The sequence below is a fragment of the Myotis myotis genome, unplaced genomic scaffold, assembly GCF_014108235.1.
Source record: "Myotis myotis isolate mMyoMyo1 unplaced genomic scaffold, mMyoMyo1.p scaffold_m19_p_2, whole genome shotgun sequence".
NCBI lineage: Eukaryota > Metazoa > Chordata > Mammalia > Chiroptera > Vespertilionidae > Myotis > Myotis myotis.
The window spans coordinates 104,044,751-104,070,513 of NW_023416324.1; the positions used below are offsets into that span (position 1 = coordinate 104,044,751).

At 43.4% G+C, this 25,763-nt stretch overlaps 1 protein-coding gene across 1 annotated transcript in view; it reads right to left on the reverse strand.

The window, feature by feature from the left end:
• SLC9A9 (solute carrier family 9 member A9) overlaps positions 1-25,763 on the reverse strand; it is a 504,811-nt gene that overhangs the window by 64,773 nt on the left and 414,275 nt on the right. The window lies entirely within an intron of this gene.

The following is a 25,763-nucleotide window of genomic DNA, read 5'->3' on the forward strand; positions in this document are numbered from 1 at the left end:
ATACCTGTGTTCCTTCTTCCCTTCCTATTTCTTTTTACAGCAGACCCTTTAGCATTTCTTGCTTTGCTGGTTTGGTGATAATAAACTCCCTATTCCTTTTTTTGTCTTTGAAACTCCTGATTTTACCTTCAGTTTTGATTGATAGCTTTTCTAGGTTTAGTATTCTTGAATTCAGCCCCTTGCTTTGCATGGCTTTGTATATTTCATTCCATTCCCTTCTGTCCTGATGTGTTTCTGTTGAGAAATCAGTCAATAGTCTTATGGGAAACCCCTTGTAGGGAACTTTCTGTCTCTCTCTGGCAGCCTTTAAGATTCTTACTTTGTTGCTGGTGTTTGCCAGTTTAATTATAATGTGCCTTGGTGTCATTCTTTTTGGGTTCATCTTGTTTGGGACTCTGTGAGCCTCTTGGACTTGTGTGAGTTTTTTCTTCCCAATATCATGGAAATTTTCTGTCATTATTTCTTCAAACAGGTTTTCTATTGTTTGCTTAGTTTCCTCTCCTTCTGGCACCCTTATTATGTGGATATTGTTTCATTTCATGTTATCCCAAAGTTCCCTTAGGCTCTCCTCCTGTTTTTTAAGTTATTTTTCCAGTGCTGCTCTGCTTGTGTGTTTTTTTCCTACCTTGTCTTCTAGCTCACTGATGTAATCCTTAACTTCTTCTAGTCTACTGTTGATGCTTTCTATTGTGTTCTTTATTGCAGTGATGTCATTCTTCATTTCTTCTTGGTTCTTCTTCACTTCCTCTTGGTTCTTATACATGTTGTTGAATTTGTCTCCCATCCTTTTCAGCGTCCTATGACCATTGCTCTGAATTTTTTCTCTGACAGGTTGCTTGCCTCCATTTCATTTACTTCCTTTTCTGGTGATTCCTCCTTTTCTTTCATATGGGGGTTGTTTCTTTATCTCCCCATGATCACTCCTCTCAGTGTGTCTGGTTATATAGTTCTCTCTCTCTGCTGCATTGACAGCTTTGTTTAATTCACCAATTCTGTGTGGATGTTATTTGATTCAGCTGTTCCTTCTATTTGCTCTGTGAGAAGATGCAGGACGCATCCATGTATATGGTCTCCACCTTGTCTCCCCCTGGACAAACATTTTAGGTGCTTCCAGCCAGGGAGGCTGGCATCTCTGTGTTCAAGGGTTTGCAGCTGAGGCAGCTGGTCCATGGGCATTGTGGCTGTAGGGTCCTGAGAGGTATCTAAGATCTCTCTGGGTGAAGGTAAGGCTGGGCTTCCGATCCCAGCCACTCTCCCTGCTTCAAGATGGCACGTTCTCTGCAGCAGAGCCGGCCACTCGGGGAGAGATTTAAGCAGTAGTAGAGGCTGCCCCCACCAGTCATGTAGAGTATAACTGTCCTCACTCACAAATACAGACACTCCCTGAACACCCACGCCCTCTCCTTTTGCTCTCTCACTCACTATCTTGTAGCCTGCTGTCTCATAGGCTGCCATGTTCAATACTCCTGTCTTTTCTTTTGAAATACGTTTTTTCTTCATTGTGAACCCATTGCACTGATTCTCTCAGTTGGAGGGAAAGAATTGTAAATATACTGTGAGAGAGTTTGAGTCCAATGGGCTTGCATTTTTCATGATGAAAAGATAGTAAAGCCAAGGTTTTAAAGTAAGTTTCAAGTAATCTTTTTTAAAAAGTAATATTTTTTTATTTTGCTAATACTATTAAAATGCTCAGCTTACATATTTCCATTTCCAAATATAATTTTATAGAAAACCCAGGTATCTGAAAATATTTGCAGACTCATTACAGAAAATTTTGGAAATTCTAAAGTTGGAACAAGTAAAAATGTTATTACCTTGAATCTAACACATTGCCTGATACATTAGACTTTCATTAAATTATCTTGAAGAAATGAATAAATAAAATTGAGCTTTTCAGGAGATATGGCTTTGGAATGAGAGGTTCAGGGGCATGTGAGCCTGGGGCTGGTTTCTGCCGCAGGATTTGAGGGATGGCAGGAAGCCCCATTTAGATCTTTCCTGAAGGTGCCCAGCCTGAATGCCACTCAGTCTGAAACTGAGAATCTTTCTCTCTTTTCTCCTCAGTCAAGCCATCTAGAGGACTAACCCAACTATGCCCAAACAGGATTGCTTGGCACTTTTTATACCTTTTCATCCCCCTTCCTGGGGCTAAGAAAAGACCCAGAGGAACATGCAGAGAGAAGTCACAGATATGGACAGTGATCCTTTAACAATGCCTCACTACCCAGTCCCCTACCCAGCCTAACTTCCTGCTGCCCTGCTTGTGCTCAGGATAGGCCTGTCCTGTTTACCTCTAATCTCTCTGCCCTTCTCTTATTCTAAGTTCACACTGTTCAGCCATTACTGCACTTCTCCAGGCCCTGCCCATGGCTCCCCTGAGCAGGGAGAGGCAGGTTTGAGCCGTCTGAGGCCCACACTTAGTGTCTTGTTTTGAGAGCACTGGGTGGTGGGCATAAGGTCTAGTCCTATTGCTGCCAGGCTCAGAGCATGGCCACCTTCCCTGGCATGCCCCTCTCTTACCCCAACTGGCTAATGAGCTAGACCCTGGCCTGTGAAGATTTATTATGAGAGAACTTATTATTGGCATGAGGCCCTTTTGCTTGTCACTGCTCAGAAACTATATTGAGGCCTTCAGGTGGGAAGTGTTATAAATGGAAAACAACCTCCACTAAGCCTTGCTCTGTCCATCAGCACATGATAGGAGACTTACTGCCTTGTTCCATCGAGCTCCTTCCAGTGCAGTCTGATGATCAGTGGAAATCCTAGCAAAAGCAAAGTCCTCTCCCTGCTCTCTTCATGATGCAGGTGAAAGAGGAAACAGTGAACATGCAGCCACCTTTGTTCTTGTTCCAATACAGCAAAATAAAGCACTTTTTCTTCATTGACTATTATTTGTGGTAATTCAGGATAGATGCATTCTGGCTGACCATCTCCAATCTAGAGGTCAGCTGATATGTTCCTTACTGACTGAGAATGAAGGACAATGTTCATCCTGGAACATGGGCATCTCAGCTGGGACAGGCTGGTGTGTCTGTCAGTGTTGCTCCTCCATCTGTGGGGGTCTATGTGGAGCCATGCTCCTCCCAGCTAACTCATCTCCAATGAGTCCACTCAAAGTCACTGCCTTCCCAACGCTTCCCCCCACTTCCTGAGTTGTGTATACGTCTCATAGTATTGTGTACCATACTCTTGTTGGAATACCATCATCTCACATTTGATTCAACCTGCTCTTTGTACTTGACTTGGAACTCCAGGATGGCAGGACAAGGTCTGCCTCGCTCCCTACTATTGCTCCAGTCACAGCGCTGGGTACTTAATGGGTGCTCCATACACTCTGAATGAAAGAATCATGGACAGGCCCAGCAGATGTGGCTCAGTGGTTGAGCATCATCCCATATACCAAGAGGTCACTGGTTTGATTCCCAGTCAGGGCACATGCTCGGATTGTGGGCTCGATCTCCAGTAGGGTGTGTGCAAGGGCAGCCAATCAATGGAATGTTTCTATCTTTCCCTCTCCCATCCTCTCTGTATAAAAAATCAATACAAACATATATATCTATATACACTGAGTGGCCAGATTATTATGACCACCCCATCAGGACTTCGCTGGGCCACCTTTTGCCTTCAATACTGTGGCAATTCTTCTTGGCATTAACTCCATGAGATGTTGAAAGGTGATGCGAGGAATCTGACACCATGCCTGATGAATTGCACTGTCCAATTCTGTGAGATTTGATGGTTGTGGAACCAGCTTCCTGATGGCTCTTTTAACTTCATCCCACAAATGCTCAATTGGATTGAGATCTGGTTATTGTGGGGGCCACCTAAGCAAGGTAAAGTCTGCCTCATGTTCTTGAAACCACTCCTGAACAATTCAAGCACCGTGGCATGGCACATTGTCTTGTTGGATGAAGCCATCTCCATTGGGATATGCCATCAACATGATAGGATGAACTTGATCAGCAATGATACTTAGATATGTTGTGCTATTCAGACGTTGTTTGACATGAATTAAAGGGCCCAAATCATGCCCCAAACCATAACACTGCCCCCACCAGTTTGAAGGGTTGTACTCATGTATGTGGGATGCATGGTTTCATGCTGTTTCTGCCAAATTCTCACTCTGCCATCTGCACGATGCAACTGGAAATGTGATTCATCAGACCACATGATTTTTTTCCAATGCTCTACTGTCCAAACCTTGTGTTCCTGTGCGAATTGGAGATGTTTTATCTTGGTAACTGCAGACAGCAAAGGTGTTCGAACAGGCCTTTGGCTTCCACATTCCATATGATGCAGTGTACAGCTAATTTGCCTACAAATGTCAAGTGGTAGAAATAATCTGGCCACTCAGTGTATATAAAACCCTAATATGCAAATAGACTGAACGGCGGAACAACTGAACAACCGGTTGCTATGACATGCACTGACTGCCAGGAGGCATACAGGAAACATGGAAGGCATTGGCAGCAGGCGGCAAAGCGAGGAACATGACGGGTGTTGGTGATGGTGAGATGGTGGAGTAGGTGAGGGGGGCACCAGACCAAGGAGGGGCACCAGTCACTGTCACTGGGGTGAGCCTCTGGTGGTTACCGAAAATTCTATGCTCCTGTGCGCCATGGTACCGCCCTTCACTTGTGTCTGCTGTGGGCGCCAGCCCCACTTGCACCCACAGCTGGTGCTGGAGCTGCTGCTCACACCCACTCCTGGCTCCTGGCACTGGCCCTGATTGCTTGGCACCATCAGCAGGTGCGAGCGGCCACTGCCGGCCCCAATTGCCCCTGAGGGATTGTCCACCTTCCCCTGCTCCTGAAGGGCAGTCAGGGCAGCAGCAACCGCTTTCACCCACTGACAGTGGTGGCCCTGCTCACACCCGCTGCTGGCGCTGGTCCCAATTGCTTCGTGTTGTCAACGGATGTAAGTGGGGCTGGGGTCATCAACATGTGGGAGCAGCAGTGGCGGGAACGGGGCTGCTGGCCAAGAGGGCCCCAGGGACTGTGGCAGGAGGGGCCAGGCAGGGGCACGGATGATGGGCCAAGACATGCCCCTGTGCCCAGTGTAGCCTCATGGCCCACAGTGCCTTTTAAGGTGCACGAATTCATGCACTAGGCCCCTAGTAGATATATATCTCTCGTATATAATAAAAGACTAATATGCAAATGGACCAAATGGCAGAATGACCAGTGGAACGACAGTTGCTGTGACACACACTGACCACCATGGGGCAGACACTCAACATAGGAGCTGCCCCAGCCCCCAGGCCCCAGGCCAGCCAAGGCGGGTGTGAGCAGGCGGGGTCCCTGATTGCCCTGCCATTGCCCCTCAGAGGGAGGTGACCAGTGGTGGGGGTGGGGGGCGGGGCTGGTGAATGGGTGGTGCCAGGCCAGCCATGGCGGGTGCCAGCAGGGGCTTCTGGATCACACTGCTGGTTGCCCCACAGATCAGCCCTGATCGCTGGCCAGGCCTAAGGACCCTACCCATGCACAAATTTCATGCACCAGGCCTCTAGTGTGTGTGTGTGTGTATATATATATATATATATATATATATATGTATATCATAGACTATTAGCACTGGAACAGACACCAAGGCCCCAGAGGTGACACGATTTGCCCAAAGACACAGCGTTCCTTGTGGCAAATCTATTTTCCTGATTTCCTTGTGGCAAATCATATTTCCCCACATTCCTTCCTACAGCCACTGTGACTATCCCCTAGTCCATGACTGCAGGCTCAGATTCCAAGATGGTAATGGTGGACACAGATGGTAGGAGGAAGGGAGATTCTTGTTGGATCCAGCTCCCTCAGACTGTCAATGCACCCTGCTTCCTTTGAAGCCGAGATGCTATATTGAGCTAAAGATCTAAGACTTTAACTCAGAAAACAGCTGTTCTCTACTAGAAGGATATTAGAGGCCACAGGCAGCTCAATAGACAAAAAAGTAGGTCAAGGTGGGAAACTGGATGAAAAAGATTAAAGGAATTAAGTAAAAATTGCCAATGATAAAAATAGTCACAAAGATGTAAAATACAGCATAGGAAATATAGTAAATAATATTGCAATAACTAATTATGGTGTCAGAGTTCTAGATTTACTCTGGTGATTACTTCCTAAGGTATATAAATGTTTACTCACTCTGTTGTACACCTGAAATTAATATAATATTGAATGTCAACTGTAATTGAAATTTTAAAAATTCCAGGAGAGATCCTTGGTTAAATGAGGGGAGGCATGGTATAATCCCACTACTAAGGGTCTTGGGGAAAGGATTCCCCACTCTCAGTTGGAAAACTGGAGGTGGATACAATGAAAGGACTTTATTTACCAGAAACATCTTTTGTATTCAGGGAAGAAAAGTAGCTTTTAAGACAGTTTATAAAATAATTTCAATCAAGAGCAAGACTATAAACATACAGCATGAATAGTACAGAGATATATATGAGCCCAGTGCACTGGAAAGCCCACTGTCTGTAAGTTAAATGGTTGGTTTGCTTGGGTCACTAGAAAATTATAGAGGGGGATCATTTGCTCAGTAGTTTCTTTTCCAATAGTAAATCAATAGATCCTTCATTTTCACTAAGTTGTTTTCCTGGCCTCCGGGAAAAATAAGACACAAGCATACTGTAGATGTGGAAAGGGAAGGGTAGGCTGGTGAAAAACATTTAATTAACTCTGCTTTTGTAAAACAACCACCTTCCTCAGCTTGACAGATGGATGAAGCAAAATATGATTATACAGGCAACATAATTAAGCAGGTCCATTCAGTTGAAACCAGCATGGATCAGCCACAGGTGTGATTCATTCTGCTGTCTGCTGTGTGTGATGGGAAAGGGATGAAGAGGCAGGGAAACCTCTTCACTTCCCTCCTGGAGCAGAGAGTTGTGAGGGAGTGGCAGTGCCTTCCGTGTTTAAGGATAAAGGTGAAGAAGGTTCTAACCAGCGTCCTGCATGTGCACATATCATAGGGCTGGGAGGGAAGTCCCGGGAACTCTACAGAAGAAGGGGTCCCCAGTGGACCAGCCTGTACCCATCGCTGCCTTCCACCAGGGAGATCATCTGGCCTCCTTGTCCAAAACCTGTATCTGAGATTCATAACACCTGGATAGTTTTTAAAAATGCAGATCTCCAGTCTCATTCAGAGAGTAGAATTAGTCATCTAACAAAGAGTCAGAACACTATTTTACAAAATTCTCAGCCTGCAATGACCCCCAGGGTTTGGGGCCCTCAGGTCTACCCAGCACCTGCCTCAGCCACTGTGGAAACCAGATCTGAGGATTGCTCAAGCAATGTGGTTTTTGAATCTCAGATCAGGGAGAAGACCCCAGTCTCTAGTGACTAGCTCAGGGTACCTCAGCCCCTTAAGCCACCTCCAGAGCCACAGCCCACTGTCTCCAGGAATTGCTGTAGGACACAGGGGCTCATGTGACTAGGGAGGGTCACACCACTGGCTAAATTCAAGAACTGGGACCATAGTAGGTGAGCCTCTAACCCCATCTTCCTAGCCATAACCTTGCACTGCTTCTGGTTAAGCTTGTCGAACCTTCAGAGTCCAATGGGGGCATAGGGAGCAAGGGATCTTTCTCTGTCAGATCAGGAAAGGTTCATGGAGAAGAAGTCGCCACAACTCAGTACCAGGTAGAAGGTGGAGTAGGAAGGAGAACTGGGCGAAAGAGGAGCTTGAGCTGTGGGGTTTTCAGGAGCCAAGGCTGGAGTGACCTCATAGTGGCTTACCTGTCATACCATGGCTTGTGGAGTCATTAGCTTTTACACACATGTAACCTGTCACCCCCAGTTAGGGGTCAAAATCAGGGTACCATACCTCCTCATTCCACAAAGCACCCAATAAATATTAGGTGAATAAAAAGAGAGAGTAAGGAGAGGACACAAAAACCAGGGCAAAAAGGAGGCTAAGAGATCTGTCATGGTCCCTAGTAGATGGGAAGAGGCAGTTATGGGGGATATGTATTCACAAGGGCAAAGCAGATGGTGGTCTTAGTGGGAACAGAGGTGGCTCTTACAAAACTCTGAAACCTACGTCTGACTTTGAGGTTAAGTCCAAAAGTTCAGAGTCAACCCTGGGGCTAAGTTCAGCTTGCCCTGATGGTATGGCTTTCCAGAGCAGCAGAATCAGTCACTGCCAGCTGCAAGTTTATGCTCCTTGGAGTCATATGCAGGCTGTTTATAAAATGGAGTGAATGGTGAAGAAATCAGGGGCACACAGGCTGTTGACGGCCGAGAATACATTTGAGTTTCATTTTCTATTTTCCTCTGCAGGGGAGACCCACCTAAGAACTTTACAAACTGAAAACATGGCAATTTCATATTTCTTGTAGGAAAACTAAAGGGCCTTTAAGGCATTCTAATGTTTTCTTTAATGGCTGCTATGCTAATGCTGCGTGAATTTGGGGAGGTTTTCCCATTTTTTACTGTTGGCAAGGTGGGAACACACACCACTGGGTACATAAAACTATTTATGAAATAAGACATAAGAACCTGAAAGAGTTTGCCAAGGGCCTCAGCAAGCTCTTGCTTCCCAAGGCACTGAACACAGTGACGCTCTCTCCTTGATTTGAAATTTCAGAAAGAAAACCATGTGAACAATGCACCCCCAAGGGAGCTTCCCTGGCAACATTTAAGCTGTTTAAATATTTTTAGATAGAATAGGCCTTAAAATAAGCCTGGCATTATTTGAGGGTTGTTCTGTAGAACAATGGTGCCCTTCCTGGGAATTCTCTTTACTGAGTTGAGTTCAGTTCCATTTTGTGTTGTCAGGAAGTCTGTCCATCCTTGTGCTGTACGCTTTCAGGCAGGCTCACCCCTCTGCAGGATTTCACTGTGCTGATATAAATCATAAATTTTTTAGTTTAAATAATTTTTATTTTTTAATTACAATTGACACACAATATTATAGTAATTTCAGGTGTATGTTCCATGATTAGATATTTATATAGCTTACTAAGTGATCATCCTGATAAATCTAATATTTATCTGACACCATACATAGTTATTGTAGTATTATTGATTATATTCCCTGTGCTGTACTTTTAATCCCAGTGATTATTCTATAACTACCGATTTGTACTTCTCAAAACCTTCACCTTTATAACCCATTTCCTCAACGCTCTTCCCACCTAGCAACTGTCAAAATTTTCTCTGAATCTATGAATCTGTTTCTGTCCTGCTTGATTATTTATTTTATTTTCCAGATTAAACATATAAGTGAAAGCATATGGTATTTGTCTTTCTCTGCCTGACTTATTTCTCTCAGCACAATACCATCTACATCCATCATGTTGCACAGATGGCAACAAATCACAGACATTCCAGAAAACTGGGATCTTAAGCCAGCCAAAGGAATGACATTTCAATTTTTCATTTTTATTTTTATTTTTATTTTTTTATTATTACTTTGTTAGCTTTTTTTCTGCTTTTTTCTTTGTTTTCCCTTTTTTTGGTACTTTTTTTGGGCTTTTTTCTTTGTTCTCCTTTTTTTCTGTTTGTTCCTTTATTTCCTACTTCTTTTCACATTTTTTCAACCACGTGAACAGCAGAAACGTGAGCGGCACACTCTTGTCCAGGGAGCATCAGCCCCGTGAGCAGCCCGCCTTGAGCCTAAGAGCAGCAGCCTCATGTGGCCTGCCCCTGTCCAAGGAGGAGCAGCTCTGTGAGCGGCCAGCTTCCCCATCTGAGGAGCAGCAACCATGTGAGCAGTCTGACCTGTCCGAGGAGTAGCAGCAGCATAAGCAGTCTACCTAAGTCTGAGAAGCAGCAGCCCTGCACAGCCCGCCTCCATCCGAGGAACAGCAGCTGTGCAGAGCCTGCACCCTGCACTAGTCTGAGGATCAGCAGCTGCGCAAGCATCTTGCCCTCATCCAAGCAGCAGCAGCCGCACGAGCAGCCTGCCCAATGCGAGGAAGAGCAGCTGTGTGAGCAACCCGCCCCCATCCGAGGAGCAGCAGTTCTACAAGAGGACCATCCCCATTCAAGGAGCAGCAGCAGCCCACCCCAGTCCGAGGAGCAGCAGCCACACGAGCAAACCACTCACATCCAAGGAGCGGCAGACCTGGGCAGCACGCACCGGTCCGAGGAGGAGAGCCACAACAGCCTGCACCTGCCTGAAGAGCAGCAGCTGGGTGAGTGGCACATCCCCGTCCGAGGAGGAGCAGCCATGCACGCAGCTCACTCCAGTCCAAAGAGCAGCAGCTTCGCAGGCAGCCCACCCCCGTCAGAGGAGCAACAGACTTGCAATCAATGTGTCCAAGCCTATGGAGCAGTAGCCCCACAAGCAGCTCACCACATCAGAGGAAAAACAGCAGCGTGCAGCCAGCCCCCATTAAAGGATCAGCAACCACGTGAGCAGTCCACCCCAATTCAAGGAGTAGCAGTTGCGTGTGTAGCCCACCCCCATACAAGAACAGCAGCCTCGTGATCAGCACACCCTCTGTCTGAGGAACAGCAGCTGTGTGAGAAGCCTCACCCCACTAGCCAGAGGAGCCACCACAGCTGTGAACAGCACCCACCAGAGGAGGTGCTGCCAACTGAGGAGCAACTGCTACCAAAACTGCCCGAGGAGAAACCACAGCCCAAGGAGCCACAGCCACCCAAGAAGCAGCCCCTGAATGACTCAACATCTAGATATGTCAGTGAGATCAAACATGGGTAGACAAAGAAACCCTCAAAGGAAAGAAAAGGAGGGCTTGCCAGAAAAGCAACTAAGTGAAACAGAGGCATGCAGCATGACAGAAAAAGAATTCAGATTAAGGATCCTAGAATGCATAAACCAGATGGAGGAAAAATCAACAACTTATGCAAGAATCAAGAAGAAACGAATGAAAAAAAATCAACAACTTATGTAAGAATGAAAAAGAAATGGATGAAAAAATCAATAACTTGTGTAAGAACCAAGAAGAAATGCAGAGTGATATAGTTGCAATAAAAAACACCATTGAAAGTTTCAACAGTAGACTAGGAGAAGCGGAGGACCAAATTAGCGAATTATAAGACAAGGAAGCAAAACACACCTAAACTGAACTGCAATTGGAGAGAAAAGTTAAAAGACAGGAGGAGAGCCTAAGGGAGCTATGGGACAACATGAAACGAAACAACAACAAATAATAGGGGTGCCAGAACAACAGAAAGAGGAACAAGGGTTAGAAAACCTATTTGAAGAAATAATATCAGAAAACTTCCCTGAGGAGGGGAAGAAAAAAGTCACACAAGCACAGAGAGTCCCAAACAAGGTGAACCAGAAAAGACCCACACCAAGACACATCATAATTACCATGGCAAATATTCAGGACAAAGAGAGAATCTTAAAGGCTGCAAGAGATAGATGGAAAGTTACACACAAGGGATATCCCATTAGATTATCAAATGATTTCCCAACAGAAACACATCAGGCCAGAAAAGATTGGACGGAAATTTACAAAGTGATGCAAAGCAAAGGACTGAATCCAAGAATACTCTATCCAGGAAGGCTATCATTCAAAATTGAAGGGGAAATAAGAAGTTTCACAGACAAAAAGACTAAGGGAGTTTATCACCACCAAGCCAGCAATACAAGAAATGCTAAAGGAACTGGTGTAAAAGAAGAAATAAAAATCTAAGAAAGAAAACAGGCACAAAAAATAGAAATGGCTACAAACAAGTACCTTTCAATAAAAACTTTAAACATAAATGGACTAAACGCTCCAATCAAAAGAAATTGAGTAGCTGAATGGATAAAAAAAAGTGACCCATGTATTTGCTGTCTACAAGAGACCCACCTCAGAATAAGGGACTCACACAGACTGAAAGTGAAGGATTGAAAAAATATCACTCAGGCAAATGGAAATGAAAAAAAAAGCTGGAGTAGCAATACTTATATTGGACAAAATAGACCTCAAAGTGAAGGCCATAACAAGAGATAAGGAAGGCCACTAAATAATACTAACAGGATCAATACAACAAGAGGATATAACCCTGATAAACATATATGCACCCAATGCAGGAGCACCCAAATACATAAAAATACTCCTGGAAGATATCAAGGGAGAGATCAAGAACAATACAATCATAGTAGGGGAATTTAATACAGAACTGACATCACTGGATAAATCCTCTAGACAAAAAATCAGCAAAGAAACAGCAATCCTAAACAACTCACTAGATCAGATGGACTTAATTGACATCTTCAGAACGTTTAAACCCAAAGCCATGGAATATAAGTTATTCTCAAGTGCTCATGGGACATTTTCAAAAATAGACCACATATTGGGTCACAAAAAAAGTCCTCCCAAATTCAAGAAGATTGAAATCATACGAAGCATCTTCTCAGACCACAATGGCATAATATTAGAAATAAACTACAATAAAAAACAACCCAAAATACTCAAACATTTAGAAGCTGAATAGCATGTTATTAAATATTGATTGGGTTACCAATGAAAGCAAAGAATAAATTAATAACATCCTGGAAACTAATGACAATGAAAACACAACAATCCAAAACTTATGGGACACAATGAAAGCAGTCCTGAGAGGGAAGTTTATAGCTCTACAGGCCTATCTCAAAAAACAAGAAAAAATGGTAGTAAATCATCTAACTCTACACCTCAAAGAATTAGAAAGAGAGCAACTAACTCTACACCTCAAAGAATTAGAAAGAGAGCAACAAGAAAAGCCCAGAGTGAGCAGAAGGAAGGCGATAATAAAGATCAGAGCAGAAATAAATGACATAGAGACCAAAAAAACAATACAGAAAATCAATGAAACCAAGAGCTGGTTCTTTGAAACAATAAACAAGATTGATGAACCTCTAGCCAGGCTCACCAAGAAGCAAAGAGAGAGGACCCAAATAAACAAAATCAGAAATGATAGAGGCGAAATAACAACAGACCCCACAGAAATAGAAATGATTGTTAAACAATACTATGGACAACTCTACTCCAACAAACTAGACAACCTTGAGGAACTGGTCATATTCCTAGAAAAATACAACATCCCAAAACTCAATCAGGAAGAATCTAATAATCTCAACAGGCCAATAACTATGGAAGAAATTGAAGCAGTCATCAAAAAGCTTCCAACAAACAAAAGCCCAGGACCAGACGGCTTCACATGGGAGTTTGACCAAACAGTCAAGGAAGAACTAAAACCTATCATCCTCAGACTACTACAAAAAATTCAAGAGGAAGGAACATTTCCAAGCTCATTCTATGAAGCCAACATCACCCTAATACCAAAAGCAGATAAAGGCAACACAATGAAAGAGAATTACAGGCCAACATCCCTCATGAACATAGATGCCAAAATTCTCAACAAAATTCTGGCAAATCAGATCCAGCAGTACATCAGAAAGATCATACACCATGACCAAGTAGGATTTATCCCAGGGATGCAAGGATGGTACAATATCCACAAATCAATATACGTGTACATCACATAAACAAATTGAAAGAAAAAAACCACATAGTCATATCAATTGATGCAGAAAAAGCATTTGACAAAATCCAACAACCATTTTTGATAAAAACTCTCAGCAAGGTGCGAATAGAAGGATCATACCTCAACATAATAAAACCCATATATGACAAACCCACAGCCAACATCATACTCAATGGACAAAAACTAACACCATTTCCCCTAAGAACAGGAACAAGACAGGGATGCCCACTCTCACCACTCCTGTTTGACATATTATTGGAAGTATTAGCCATTGCAATTAGCAACAAGAAGAAACAAAAGGCATCCAAATTGGAAAAGAAGAAGTAAATGGTCCTTATTTGCAGATGATATGATATTGTACATAAAAATCCCTAAAGACTCCATCAATAAACTATTAGACTTAATAAATGAATTTGGCGATGTAGCATGATACAAAATTAATGCCAAAAAATCTATTGCATTTCTATACACCATTAGTGAACTTACAGAAAGAGAAACTAAAAAAGCAATCCCATTAACCATAACATCAAGAAAAATTAAGGTACCTAGGAATAAACTTAACTAAGGAGGTAAAAGACCTATATGAGGAAAACTACAGGACACTGAAAAAGGAGATAGAGGAAGATATAAACGGAATGAAGAACATACCGTGTTCATGGATTGGTAGAATCAACATCATTAAAATGTCCATACTACCCAAAGCAATCTATAGATTCAATGCAATCCCCATTAAAATACCAAAGTCATACTTCACAGACCTAGAAAGAACTCTCCAAAAAGTCATCTGGATTAATAAAAGACCCTGAATAGCCACAGCAATCCTGAGAAAGAAGAACAAAGTTGGTGGGATCTCAAAGCCAGATTTCAAGCTGTATTACTATGCTACTGTTCTCAAAACAGCCTGGTACTGGCACAAGAACAGACATATAGATCAATGGAATAGAATAGAGAACCCAGATATCGACCCAAACCACTGTGCTCAATTAATATTTGACATAGGCGGCATGAACATACAATGTAGTCAAGACTGTCTCTTCAATAAATGGTGTTGGGAAAATTGGACATATACATGCAAAAAAATGAAATTAGACCACCAACTTACAGCATACACAAAAATAAACTCAAAATGGATAAAGGACTTAAACATAAGATGTGAAAACATAAAAATACTAGAGGAATCCACAGGCAAGAAATCTCAGACATATGCCGAAGTAATTTCTTCACTGATACCACTCCTATGGCAATGGAAACTAAAGAGAAAATAAACAAATGGGACTACATCAAAATAAAAAGCTTCTGTACAACAACAACAAAAAAAACCATCAACAAAACAAGAAAGCCCACTGTATGGGAGAACATATTTTCCAGTGTTATCACCGATAAGGGTTTAATCTCCAGCATTTACAGGGAACTCATACAACTTAATAAAAAGAAGATAAATGATCCAATAAGAAAAAGGGCAACGGACCTCAATAGATACTTTTTGAAAGAAGACAGAAGGAAGGCCAAGAGACATATATAAACATGCTCAAAGTCACTCATTATCTGAGAGATGCAAATCAAAACAACAATGTGGTACCATCTCACACTTGTCAGAATGGCAATCATCAACAAATCAGCAAACAACAAGTGCTGGTGAGGATGGGGCGAAAAAGGATCCCTCTTGCACTGCTGGTGGGAATGCAGACTGGTGTTGCCACTGTGGAGAACAGTATGGAATTTCCTCAAAAAACTAAACATGTAACTCCCATTTGACCCGGTAATCCCACTTCTAGGAATACATCCCAAGAAACTAGAAACTCCAATGCGAAAGGATATATGCAACCCTATGTTCATAACAGCATAATTCACCATAGCTAAGATTTGGAAACAGCCTAAATGCCCATCAGCAGATGAGTGGTTTAAAAAACCAATGTACATCTACACAATGGAAAACTATGCTGCTATAAAAAAGAAGGAATTCTTATCATTTGCAGCAGCATGGATGGAACTGGAGAGCATTATGCTAAGTGAAATCAGCCAGGCAATGAAAGAAAAATACTACATGATCTCACTCATTTATGGAAAACAAAGAACATTATAACGTGATGAACAAAAAGATAGATACAGAGGCAGTAACGCATCGAACAGACTGTCAAATTACAGTGGGAAGGCTGGGGAGTGTTTGGAAGGAGGGGAAAGAGATCAACTGAAGGACTTGTATGTATGCATATAAGCACAACTAATGAACACAGACACTGGGGGGTGGGTGTGATGAGGGCATGCAACAGGGGTTAGGAGAGGCTGAGGGAAGGTCAATGGGGAAAAAAAGAGATATATGTACTACTATGTGTAATACTTTAAACAATAAAAAAGAAAAGAAAAAAAAGAAGTATATGGCATGCTGAGGCCAGTAGCTACTCATTTTTATAGATTTTAGGAAAGTCTGAGGCATGAGCCAAGATAGGCCATTTGTATGGAAAAGCCACTGGAAATGGCTGGCACGGCCTACAAGTTGGATGTTGTGGGGTCTCAGGGAAACACCAGTGCAGGGATAACAGTATTAGCCAGGATGATGGAGACTCAAATAGGATACAAGCCTACTTTCTGTATGGTTGGGGGGGGGCTCAGCAAAGGAATAATGGCCTGTGCCAACATTTCTGTCTGGGAGAAATCTTTCCCTTCAGCTCTCACCCTGATGCAAGACTACTCAGTTTCTCCCTATAATTCTCTGGTGCCTGCTCCAGTGCTGCAGCTCAGAGCAAGTGAGTTCAAGTAAATGCATGTATGGGCCCTTTAAGAGGAATCCATGTATGGGCTCTTTAAGACTCCAGCAGCCCTCTGTCTCCCTCAGCCTCAATCCCGAATTATTTTCTCTGCCTGAAAATATGGGAACTTCTCTTCCTGTCACTGGAATCCTGGGCTTGGGGTCCTGGTGTGGGGTTGGGAGCCCTTGCTCCTCAGTGGGGACTTGTATACCCAAGAAAAAATTCCAGATTTTTATCCGTGATGAGTGGGTGTGGGACCACCCATTCCATTTCTCCACCCCTCTTACTAATCTCAATATGGCTTTTGCTTTAAATCCTTATTTGTAGGACTTCTGTTCACCTAGATTTCAGGTGTTTATTATAATGGTTGTTCTATGGTTTAGTTGTAATTTTGATGTGGCTGTGGGAGGATATGAGTGTAGTTTTTACTTACACTGCCATCTTGACCAGAATCCTAGATATTCTTATTTATATAGGTTTTTCTTTTACTTTTCTCATCTTTCTTTTTCCTCCTTTCCATCAAAAATTATACATCTGAAGTCTCACTTTCTCAGAGCCCTCCTTTCCCTCTATCCAACTGGCAAACAGTCATGGTAATTTCATCAATATTCACTCACTAGTAGGATGGGTGAGAATCACTCATCCTGTTTAATAGGTGCTCTTTGGTGCTTCAAAGGCTGTTTGTTTCAGGCACATGAAAAAAAGGTTTGGAACTATGCTAGGGAAAGTGGAGTGTTCATCTGTAAATAAGGTGGAATAGAAGGATTCCAAGATGGCAGTGGATTAAGTGGAAGATATACTGACATTCTCCCAAGACCAAACTAGAATTAGCACTAAAATATACTCAATGGGCAAAAATTAAAACCATTTTCCCTAAGAATAGGAGCAAGACAAGAATGTCCACTTTTACCACTCTTATTCAACATAGTACTAAAAGTCCTAGCCATAGCAATCAGACAAGAAAATAATTAGAAGGCATCCAAATTGGAAAGGAGGAAGTGAAATTGTCATTATACATGGATGACATCATATTATACATAGAAAACCCTAAAGACTCCACCAAAAAAACTACCAGATTTAATAAACAAATTCAACAATGTAGCAGGATACAAAATTAACACCCAGAAATCAATGGCATTTTTATACACCAATAATGAACTCTCAGAAAGAAAAACTTAAAAAAAAATACTATTTACCATTGCAACAAAAAAATAAGATACCTTGGAATCAACTTAACCACTGAGGTAAAAGACATGTACTTGGAAAACTATAGGACATTGAAAAAAGAAATAGAGGAACTTAAAAATAAATAGAAGGATATGCTGTGTTCATAGATTAGAAGAATTACCATAATTGAAATGTCCATACTACCCAAAGCAATCTATAGAATACTGTGGGAACCCTGATCAGAATACACTGGATGCTCAAGGCCAATTTAAGTGTAGGAGCCCTTTCCAGAGTAGACTGGATGTTCAAAGCCAATTTTTCATATGCAGGTGCAAAAGCAAGGACACAGAGATTGTACTGTATGACATGCACAGGCATACCTTTCTATAACCCAAATATTGATGTCTCTATTTGGAAAAAAGTTTCTTTTGGCTAAGTTGGTATAAAGATGTGTTACTGACCAGCCAAGGTGAGGCTGCTTTTATGTAGGGCTGGACTGCTTTGTGTAATAGCTTTGTTAGCAATGGCTCCTGTGTTTGCTACTGTATTAGCAAGAACTACTTTGTCTAATGGCTACTTGGTAGCAATGACTACTTGGTCTGCAATAAAGCCTCTCTCCTATACACCAATGACTTCTCATATCTTCTCCACCTAATACCTGGAGTCCACAAATGTCCAGTTCTTGGGAGGGGAACTGAAGCCACACAAGTATCAATGGCATATTTCACAGATCTAGAATAAATACTCCAAAACTTTATATGGAACCAAAAGAGACCCAGAATAGACTCAGCAATCTTGTGAAATAAGAACAAAGTAGGAGGATCACAATACCAGATATCAAACTATACTATAAAGCCATTTTAATTAAAACAGCCTGGTACTGGCATAAGAACAGCCATACAGATCAATAGAATAGAACAGAAGACCCATAAGTAGACCCAAGCCATTGCATTAAATTAATATTTGACAAAGGAGGCAAGAGCATACAATGGAGTCAAGATAGTCTCTTCAATAAATGCTGGGAAAGTTGGGAAAATTGAACTAGACCAATGCAAAAAATGACTACCAATTTACACCATACACAAGAATAAACTTAAAAAAGAATAAACTCAAAAATAGATAAAATATTTAAATGTAAGTCATGAATCCATAAAAATCCTAGAAGAAACCATAGGTAGCAAAATCTCAGACATCTCTCATAACAATATGTTTAGGCATACATCTCCTACGGCAAAGGAAACTAAGGAGAAAATAATCAAATGGGACTACATCCAAATGAAAAGCTTCTTCACAACAAAAGAAACCATCAACAAAATGAAAAGGGTACACACTGTATGGGAGAACATATTCACCAATGGTACTTCTGTAAAGGGTTAATTTCCAAAATATATAAATAACTCAAAAAACCTAAAAGAAAGACAAACAACCCAATAAAAAGATGGACAAAGGACCCAAATAGACACTCTCCAAAGAAGACATACAGATGGCCAAGAGACATGAAAAAATGCTCAAAGTCACTGATCACCAGAGAGATGCAAATTAAAAATATCAATAATGTATCATCTCACACCTGCCAGGATAGCTACCATTAACAAATCAACAAATGACAAGTTCTGGCCAGGATGTGGAGAATGGGAACCCTAGCCACACTGCCTGTAGGAACGCAGACTGGTGCAGCCATTATGGAAAATAGTATGAAGTGTTCTCAAAAAAATTAAAAAGGAACTGCCATTTGACACAGTGATCCTACTCCTAGGAATATATCTTAAGAATCCCAAAACAGCAATCAGAAAGAATATATGCACCCTTATGTTCATAGCAATGCTATTTATAATAGCTAAGATCTGGAAACAGCCCAGTATATGAATGTATAAAAAACTATGATACATAGCAGCTATAAAAAAGCAGGATCTCTTACCCTTTGAGACATCATGGAAGGACTTAGAGCAGCTGTGGGCAAACTACAGCCCGCGGGCCGGATCCGGCCCATTTGAAATGAATAAAACTAAAAAAATAAAAAGACCGTACCCTTTTATGTAATGATGTTTACTTTGAATTTATATTAGTTCACACAAACACTCCATCCATGCTTTTGTTCCAGCCCTCCGGTCCAGTTTAAGAACCCATTGTGGCCCTCGAGTCAAAAAGTTTGCCCACCCCTGACTTAGAGAGTACTATGCTAAGTGAAATAAGCCAGTCAGGGAAAGTAAAAAATCACATGATGTCACTCATATGTGAAATAAAAAACAAACAAAATAAACTAGTAAACAATATAGATCCATAGATACTGAAACATGCAACTGACTGATGAATTTCAGAGGAAAGGGGGATGGCATAATGGAAGAAATTAACCAAAGAACTTATATGCATACTAGCGGCCCGGTGCACAAAAATTCATGCACTTGGGGGGGTCCCTCAGCCCAGGCCGTGCCCTCGTGCAGGCCAGGATCCCTTGGGGGATGTCTGACTGATGGCTTAGGCCCCCGTCTCCCAATTGCCCCTCTGCCACTGCCCCCCGATCACCATCCCCTCTCTCTGCCTGCTGGCACCCACCTTGGCTGGCCTGGCGCTGCCTGCTTGCTGGCTCCACCCACTGCTGACTGGTCATTCTGCCACTCAGTCAATTTGCATATTAGGCTTTTATTCTATAGGCTATACATAACCCATGAACACAGACAATAGTGCAATGGGGGCAGGTACAGGGTGGAGGCGGTTAATGGGGAAAGAAAGGAGACATACTAGTATGTGATACTTTAAACAATAAAGATAAATTTTAAAATAAATAAATAAATAGAGATCCTTATAGAAAACCTTACATTAACAGTTTTAGCATCAAACTACTGTTTCATTCCTACTGCATCACTATCTTAGCAGATATTCACAGCCACTTCTTAGTGACTATTGGTCTTTCCACTTTCATAAAGAACCCAAAGGTTAGTCAAAAGCATAATGGAAGGTCATGTGTATCTCTGTCAAGCATTTAGAACAACTCAAGATTGTACTTGCTAATTTCTTATGAGCCAGTATCTGCACTTTATTTTTAGTAGAAAACCTTGTTATCATTCAATGCACCAAGTTGTGTTGACATGGTTATTGTGTGCCTAAGATAGGTTGTGCAGAAAGAAAGTCTTTTCTCTGCCAGCCTCTCTGTGGGCCCTTTTCTCAGAGTTCCTTACCTCAGCCCTGTGTTCTCAGCTTGGGTATATGTGAAGAGTTCTTTAAAACATCCTTTAGGCAGCCATTCATTTATTTTATTATTTTACTAGTAGCCCGGTGCACGAAATTTGTGCCCTGGGGTAGGGGAAGGGTAGTAAGGGGACCCTCAGTCTGGCCTTCACCCTCTCCAATCTGAGACCCCTCAGGGAATGTCCAACTGCCTGTTTGTGCCCACAGTTTTAATAGATAACAGCTCCACTGTTGTTTCTTTCTTATGCTTAAAACCATTGAAATTAGTAGGTGTTTAAAGTGTGTATACACTTTGGGGGGACACCTGTATATCTCTAGTCAGCGGTGAAAGAAACCAACAGCAGATTTGGAACCCCCAGACAGGGAACCTTGCTCACTCCCCACATGTCTCCCCACTTCACTTTCCACCTTTGTGGGCAGCAGGAGAATCAACGTTTTCTCTCATTAATTTGGAAAAGCATGTCCTGTCACCTGCTACCTGGCAGGAGTGCGCTAGGCCCCAAGCAAGCGAGGCTCAGTCAGGGCAGCCTTCGCTCATGGGTGCTGGCACCCAAAGTGCACATTCCTCCTCTACAGTCACCCCGTCTGTCCCACTGTTTCACTGAGAGGACGGAATTCCTCTCCACCTCTGGGTTCTTGATCTTGAACGCTGACTGAAGGCACCTCAGTGACGGCTGCCCGTGCCCACCAGGTGTGTCTGTCTGCATCTGCTCCCACCTCAGCACCTGCATTAAGCCCCTAGAGGTGATCTCGTAGCTGCACTGGCCTCGGTGGGAACAGGGCATCACCACTCCACCCTCTCACTGTCATGTCACAGGCACCCACCCTCAGCACCCAGAACACCTAGACACTCTCCAAAGGACGTGAACACATCAGAGGGGATGTGTGCACATCCTGTGGGGGTGTTAGGCATGCTGGGTTGATGGAAGTGCGGTGGAGAGGCGGGGGGAACTGTGCACTCCTTGGTTTGCAACTGTTGCAGGTGCAGGAGGGTGACAGTGTACTGGGGGATTTTCGCACGCCAGGGGGGGATGTGCACACCAGAGGCTTCTGGCTTTGCAGAACTGCAAACCCCCGTGGTGTGGCCAGGAGGATGTCAGTCTGGCCTGCCATGGTGGCTTTCCCTGCGATCCTGCACCTTCTGGGCCAGGAGGCAAATCTTGCACAGCCACTCCTAGGCACTGATGGCCTGCAGGCGCTACTTCAGCTCAGCCTGCAGGCTCCACTTGGTACGCTCACAGCTGTCACCAACGCCATGTGGGGAGTACAGGCTTCCCTCCACCGGCCTGCCTCCCCTGTCCAGAGGCTCTCTGCACTGCTCACCTGCCCAGAGTTACTGGGGCTGGGTGGAAGCCAGGCATCCTGCCCTGACCAACCCCAGCTGATCCGCCCCTGTGCGAGCTACCACCCCGCTGGGAAGGGTCACGAATCCAGGTCCCGGGACCACGGACAGCCTCAAGCACTGCCCCCCGCCCGGCAGGGTCACAGATCTGTGTCTTGGTCCCATGAACATTCTCAAGCGCTGCCCCCCACCCGCCAGGTCACAGATCCAGGTCCCAGACCACAGACAGCCTCAAGGGCTGCCCCCCACCAGGCAAGGTCATAGATCCGGGTCCCGGGACAGCAGATAGCCTCAAGCACTACCCCCGCCTGGCAGGGTCACAGATCCGGTCCCGGACCGCTGACAGCCTTGCCTGCTGCCGCCCACCTTCAGTATGCAAATTAACTGTGATTTTGTTGCTTCAGGGTGGGGGTCCCCACTGGGGTGCCTGGCCAGCCTGGATGAGGGGATGATGGCTGTTTGCAGCTGGTCACACCCCCTTCAGGGTGGGGGTCCCCACTGGGGTGCCTGGCCAGTCTGGGTGAGGGGCTGAGGGCCGTTTTCAGTTTGGCGGGCGACTGAAGCTCCCCACTTCTCCTTTTTTTCTTTTTTATAATTCTGGGATTTATTTACTTTCTATGGCTGTCACTGGAGCTGAGAGCCAGCTTTAGCTCTGAGGCCCGGCTGCAGCTCTGAGACCTCGGCTGCTGAAAGCAGGGATCTGGGTTTGTTTGCCTTCTATAATTGAAACACTGTTGTGATCCTGCTGGCTGAAGCCCGGCTGGCCAAAAGCATGTTTCTGGGTTTTGTTTAGGTTCTATAATTGCAACATTGTTTCTTAGACTGCAAGCTCAGAGGCCAACAGTGGCAGGCAGGGAACCTTGGCTTCCTCCACCATTGGAGCAAGCAAGCCTCCTGTTCGCTTCAGTTGCCTGGCTGCCAGCCACCATCTTGGTTGGAAGCTAATTTGCATATCTCACTGAATAGCCAATGGGAAGTGTGTCAGATCTACGGTTAATTACCATGTTTGTCTATTATTATATAGGATTTTATTAATATAATCAAATTATTATTTTATTTTATTTTATTTTTGTTCATCCTTACCTGAGGATATTTTTCCCCATTAATTTTTAGAGAGTATGGAAGGGAAGGGAGTAAGACAGAGAGAAACATCGATGTGACAGAGACACATCGATTGGTTGCCTCCTGTACATGCCCCAACCAGAGCCTAGGGTTGAGCCTGCAACCGAGGTATATGCATTGAACCTGTGACCTTTCAGTCCTAGGGTTGACATTCTATCCCTGAGCCAAACCAGCTAGGGCTTATCGAAACCTGTAACTTATTCCCTTGCTCAGAATCTCCCAATGGTTTGCCATCACCCTCATGATAAAGCCATATCTCAGCCCCTGCCTAAATCTCCTACAACTCTGCACCTTTCTCACTCTACTCATTCACATGGGATTTCTTGTGTTTCTGAAAGCCCTTTTGCTCACTATTCTTTCTGCTTAGAACCTTCTGTACTGAAACAGTTACTCCATTGAGGTCTCCGATTAAAAGTTACTTTTTCAAGAAGGTTTTCCTTTCTAAAATAGAGAACTCTTCAGAGTGTCCCATTACTCCACTTTACTTTTTATCCCAACACTTATCTAAGATAATCACCAGATAAGAGCACAGATACTTATTTGTTTTCTACCTGTGACTCTTCCTACCATACAAGCTCCATGAAAGTGGGATCTTTATCTTTTCTCCTCTACTCTATCCCCAGAACCTAGAGGATCATCTAAAAATAGTATTTGTTGAATAAATGAGTGAATGTCTGATGTAAGTACTATGTTGTTCCCATTTTCCAGAGGAGATAATTGAGAGTTAGGGGACTCATGTAGAATGTGATGGATCTAAGCTCCAAATCTAGTTCTAAATCCAGGTCTGATGCTCTTTAACCGTTAAACTCAACTGCATGCTACTGCCAAACCCTTTTCTGGGGCACAATTATTGACCTCTGAAAGTTCACAGAGTAATAGAAGGGGCCAGACAGCAAATAGGTAATTACCTAAAGAGGAGTTAGCACCTGGACAAGACAGAAAGAAGTGGAGGTTTAACTCCATATGAATCTAGTTGAGATGGAAAACATCTTCTAGTCAAAAGAAAGAGGTCATATTAGGAAAGAACATGTTGGGGAAGCACTGGGGTGTGAAGTGCTTGGAGTGTTGAGCATCCTGCCTGGTTTGGTCTTGCTGCAGTGAGAGAGAGTAGCAAGGTGCAGGGGGTGCCAGGGCTGCAGAGACAGATGCTGGCATAATGGAACACTACCCTTTGAGAATGATGCAGACCAAAATGGACAGAGCAGTTTCTGAAAGGACTCAATATATTGTTACAGAGCAGCATCTCCATGGAAATATGTCCCCATATATCTATAATAAAAGGCTAATATGCAAATGGTCATCACGCCCTCATGCCATAATGACCAATCATCAGGAGGTGCTGGAGCACCTCTCGGGCCCTCCCCCCGGCCCCTGAGCAGTGGCTCTCGCAGCGTGGATGGGAGGCAAGGTGCCTTGCGCGATTTCGCGTGCTGGGCCTCAAATATATATATATATATATATATATATATATATATATATATATATATATATATATTATACGAAGTGTCCAATGTTTCAACTGTTCGACCATTCCACTTGTAGCTTTGATGTGCACTAACCACCAGGGGGCAGATGCTCAATGCACAGTCATGGAAACATGGAACAGACTGATGAATCTCAGAGAGAAGGGGGAGGGGGAAGGACAGGAAGAGATTAACCAAAGATCTTATATGCATACTAGAGGCCCCATGCACAGATTAGTGCACTGGTGGGGTCGCTTGGCCTGGCCTGCAGGGATCAGGCCCAAACCATTCACTGGGCCTCTGACATCCCCCGAGGGTTCCCTAATTGTGAGAGGGCACAGGCCAGGCCAAGGGACCCCACTGGTGCATGAATCCGTGCACTGGGCCTCTAGTTTAAATAAAACAAAGAATGCATTTTTAGCTCCCCATTTCAGAATGCTCACTAAGACCTTCACACTTAAAACATTTCAAGTAACCTATAGTAACATGGGAAAGTGAAATGAGACTGGTGAGATCTGTTAGTAAAGACTCATAAAGGCTTGCTCAAGTTTAGACAGGATGGGAGAGTACCCAGTGTTGTTTAAAAACATAGTGTGAAAATAAATAAATAAATAAATAAATAAATAAATAAATAAATAAATAAATAAAAACATAGTGTGGGTCTCTGGACCCAGTGGGGGGAGCTGGGGATGAAGGACAAAGATTTTTCTACTTTGGCAGAATGCTTTCTGAGGTTTTGATTCTTTGATTGTTTCTAGTACTTAAACGATCAACTGCCATGGAAGTATGGCTGAAGACTCTAGTTACAACCTCTGGGGGAAACAAGGGGATATTTGCATCATCTGGAAACCTTTCTGGCTAAACAGACACAAGAAAGTGATGCCATTGTAATAACCTGGTTATTATTTACCAGGAAAGGAGTGAAAGAGGAGAACAAAAAATATAGGCATGCCATTTATACAGCTTTGCCAAAAATCTGCATTTAACATTCTCCAAGTCTGTTCTCTGCTGATTGATGGAGAAAGGAACTAGACAAAGGTGGTTTAGACACATGCCCAGTAAGATCTGAATGACATGGGAAGGTGATTACTTGTCTGCCCATCAATCAAAACTGGAAACACCAGGATGGCGTGGCCACTGCGAATGTGAGAATCTAAATATATAAACTTCTAAACTTCCAAAGGAAATTTGGCCCTTCCTCTCCCTCTGGGTTCCAGGGTGCCTGGCTCCTGTGACTCCTGCTGCAGGGGGCTGGGCTCTCTTGCGTACATGGTGCATGGCCATGTTGGGCTCCACACATGGACTGATGGAC